This window comes from Alexandromys fortis, unplaced genomic scaffold (assembly GCF_014885135.2).
Source record: "Alexandromys fortis isolate MF-2015 unplaced genomic scaffold, M_Fortis_MF-2015_v1.1 scaffold_24, whole genome shotgun sequence".
Classification (NCBI taxonomy): Eukaryota; Metazoa; Chordata; class Mammalia; order Rodentia; family Cricetidae; genus Alexandromys; species Alexandromys fortis.
Genome location: NW_026067906.1, coordinates 9,962,175 through 9,966,877, shown reverse-complemented (window position 1 = coordinate 9,966,877; position 4,703 = coordinate 9,962,175).

The window sequence follows — 4,703 nt, the reverse complement described above, 5'->3', positions numbered from 1 at the left end:
AAAAGTATATGCTCTACTATGTTCATAGCAGCATTGTTTGTAATAGCCAGAACCTGGAAACAACCTAGATGCCCTTCAGTTGAAGAATGGATGAAGAAAGTATGGTGTGACTCTTTAACAATACTGTTACTATTGTTTTGCTTTGATGAGCATTTTTCCTTAAACTTCTTTCTTCTACATCTTTAGTAAGCAGAGCTCCAATGATTTTTAATCTAGATAAATCTTTCCAAGAATTTTTTAGAAAATGGTCTTAAGACATAGAGAGTCTGAGTACTATATAATCCAATGTATCTTTTCATGTCAAGAGGGGTACATGATTATTGCCAGTTAGAAAGCATGGAGTCCTATTATCAGGGCTCCTATCTCGTATTGCAGGTCACCGTCTATACAGGAATTCTCTTCACTATTGCCTGTGTTGTTTGAATATTAGGCACAATGCTGTTCCATGGCTATTGTGACTTCCTGAGCAGCATCCTCCTCTTTGAATGTCACCAAGATCTTCCCTCTGTCACTATCTATAAAATCCCAGCAGACATAGCTGGATTCTGCAGAAAGGTATCACTGACAGTGGGCATTTGTATTTTGAAGGAACAAAAATTTTAGAATCAGATCCTTTGATCAAACTTGGTCTCCTCCTCTTTGTGATCATAGCTACATGAGTGTTGAAGGTCCTCCGAGTTCATGTTCTCATCTTCATGATGGAAGAAAATAATGTGTAACTTGTAGTGTTCATGAGACCAATAAGGGAAAATGTCAGTACTGAGTGACACTTTACAGGCCGCATGCAATACAAGAGATGCTTACCTTTGACATTCTCTTCCCCTCCCTTTTTTTCTCTGAGAAATCCATCTCATGGGAATTCAGTCTTAGAATCAGTAAGTGGAAGACAATTATTTTGTCTTATGGCATTTTTCATTTATGGCACATTTTAGTCTTTCTCACTTGATGCAAAGGTCAGCCTGGGTCTGTACTGAACTGTTAGCCACTGGGAATTTTGCCTCTCTATCTCTTCATCTAATTTGCATACCAACTATGAGTCAAGTTCTGACACATTCCTGTACAGCTCCTGTAGGGTTGGATGGCAGGTGCCTAGAGGAATACCTAAAGCTTGTCAGTTCTACAAGCTGCCATCGTATTAAATGTACCTCGTGAAGGTTAAACACTTACGGAGGACTTACTGGCTTCTTTGCTTTCTCATCAGCCTCTGCCAAACCTCCTCAGATTTCTGACATTGCTTCCCAAATCATCAGAGGCCAATTTCTCTGCAGAAATCTGTGAAGCACACATCTCTGTGGCTTTCTCTGTCACTATTTCTGGATATGAGTCAACTGATTCTTCCATCTGTTTCTTCTCCTAATCCATGACCTCAATCCTCTTCCTTTGAGTTCTATGCCCTTGAAAAGTAATCATTGCTTGGGACCTGAGTCAAAGCCCCTTCCCTCATTTTGACTTAATGCTCTGCTGGATCCTTTTCAAGGCAAGGGAATTCATATGAATTCTCTTCTGACAGTCTTAGATAACCTCTTGTGTCTCCTTTTGGGTCTTGATCTCAAATTTCCATGTGGTTACAGGCTACCTATCTTCTTTTTTATAACAAAACTGATATACAAATGTGAGAACAAAGTTAAAATATGAAAGATTTCTTCATAAAGATGTATTTAACTCAAATATGAAATATTTGAAATATGCCCCTATTGATAATTATAGATTTGTTTTGTGTGTATATTTTTAGTCTTCTACTATTATGATTATAATAAAATGTGGTGATGAATGGTTTTCTGTATATGTTATCTCCTATACAAGCTTGCATCTTTTTAGACTAAATGTTTCTTTTATGGAGAGTCAATGTATTTCCAGTTGAAGGTCCATTATTATATACACTAGCAATATATGTAAAAAATATTTCTTACAAATGTGACAACAAAATTTTGTTGTATATTTTAGATTTTTAATATATGTGTAACATATGTGTAAGAGGTTAAATATTCATGGCATTAACACTTTACATAATATCCTTTTATTCTGATTTTGCTTATATATATTGAAGAGATGTTTTCCTTTTAATCCACAAACAATAGCATTCTTTGGTGTGTAAAAGATAAGTAACTAAATTGAAAGAAAATTTAATACCTTTCTTTTTTTTTAGTGAAAATAGGTTTTTGCCTTATGTAATATATCCCAATTACACTCTCCCCCTTTTCTCCTCTCAGTTCCTTCCCACCTCCCTTTCCATCCAAACACACCCCCATCTGTCATTAGAAAACAAACAGGCTTCCAATGGATAAAAATAATCTTTTTAAAAAAATACAGTGTAATAAGGTAAAATAAAAACATGCTGGGATAGGATTTAAAAAAAAATTGAAGGAAAAGAGCCTAAGAGAAGGCTCAAGAAACACGTATGTTCAGAGACCAACTCATTGGCACACTCAAGAATAAAATAAAACAGTGAATTGGAAGACATAATATATATACAAATGACATATATGGTAAAAAAAAGAGAGAAAATATAAATAAAATAAAAATTGAGATAAAGATTTTTAGAAAAGTGCTGACACAGCAAGAAGACAAAAATCATCCAAAAATCCCTTGTGTTCATTTTCTGTTGGACATTTACTGCCGGGCATGAGGCCTACCTTTAAGAGAGTTTGTATCCTTCAGTAAGACTCCCTTGGCAAAATTTTTATTTGCCAAGTGGTTTAAACCAGAGATAACTTCTGAGTTAGGGATGGAGGCATGTGTCTACCTCACCTTTGAGTTCCAGTACTCCATTTGTTAAGAGACTCATGCAGACCCCGTGGATGCTGCCACAGTCTCTGTGAGTTTATAAATGTGTCGTTCTTGTTTATTTTGACAGCTTTGTTTCTTCTGTGTCTTCTCTCCCAGCTTTTACACCCTTTCTACCAGCTCTTCCCTAGGGTTCTCTGCACCCTGAAGAGAAGGAATTGGTGGAGAGACCAATTTAGAGCTAGGTGGTCCAAGGTCTCTCATTCTGCATATTATCTGCCTATGCATCGCTGTATTTGTTCCCATCTGCAGCAGGATGGAGCTTCCCTGATGATGACTGAGCAAGGCACTGATCTATGAACAGAGCAGAATGTCATTAGGAGTCATTTTATTGCTACATTTTTTTTTTCAGTAGATCAGTAACATTTGGTTTTACCCTTGATTCCTGGGCTATCTAGTCTTAAGTTCTTGGTTGCTAATGTCAAGTATGGCTTCCATCTCATGGAGTGGGTCTTAAGTCAAATCAGATTATTGGTTGGTTACTTCCACAAGCTCCGTGCCACCAAAGAAACCAGTGTAGACCAAAGAGCTTGCATTTCCTCTTTGGTAGAGTACAAAGGATAGGCACTAACTCTACTTATCCATGTTCATTGAGTTATGCAGGTGCTGTCTTCAGCAATGGACACTTGCTGTCAGTTTGGGGACAGCAGCCTTTAGCCTTGAAACAGCCTGGGTTGTTTGAGGTTCCCATGAGATGCATTTGTCCAACAGCTCAGTTAGATGTAACCTATTCCCAGTATGGGAAGTTTCATTTGGTGATAAGACATGTACAGGAAAGTCTCAGTTTCTCCTATTTTTTGGAAAACATATATATTTAGATAACATTCAAATATGTATGTGTTTTAGGAAGTTTCTACTCTATTGGGTTTCAATAACACCCCTGAAATGGCATTTAACGTTAGCACGTTCTTCCATAATTCCTCCCTCATGTCCCTCTTTCCTCCTCCTCTTCTTCACTTGATCCTTTGGTTCCAGCCCCTAAATCCATACATAACTATGAATTTTATGCCACTTCCCCTTGGATCTCTATCTGTTCCCTTGTAGTTCTTTAAACTATACACAACCTTTTTCAATCTATGGATTGTGTCTTACTTATCATGGATTTAACAGTTACTCGCCACTTGTAAGTGACTACATACTGTACTGTTTTCTCTTTATCTTTGAATACATCAGGATGATTTTTTTTCCCTAGTTTTATGCATTTACCAATGAAGTTCATTATTTCCTTAATTTTAACAGGTGAGTAATATTCTACAGTGTAAAATACCACACTGTCTTTAACTGTTAGTCTGTTGAAGGACATTTATGTTGTTTCCAATTTCTGTCTATTACAAAAATACCAGGAATCAACATGTTTGAACAAGCATTTCTGTGTTGGTATGAAATGTCCTTTGGGTATATACCATAGAGAAGTATAATTGGATCTTTCTGTAAATGAAGTCACATCTTCCTAAGGATCTACCATACTGTTTTCCATAGTGGCTGTATAAGTTTGTACTACCATAAGCAAGGGATAAGTGTTCCCCTTACTCCATATCCTTGCCAGCATGAGCTGTCATTTGTGTTGATCTTAGCCATTCTGACAGGTGTTAGATGAATTCTCCAAGAAGTTTTGATTTGTATTTCACTGATAGCTTGGATGTTGACTGTTTCTTTAACTGATTCTTAGCCATTTGCATCTCCTTTGTTGAGTATGCTCTGTGTAGATTTGTGCCCTATTTTAAAATTGGATTACTTGGTTATGTGATACCTAGTTCCTTTATATATTTTTGGTATCAACCCTCTATCGGATATGGAGTTTGTGAAAATCTTTTCCCATTTGTAGCTGTCATTTTGTCCTATTGACGATGTCCTTTGCCTTACAGAAGCTTTTCAGTTTCATGCACTCTCATTTATTAGTTACTAATCTTAGTGCCTGT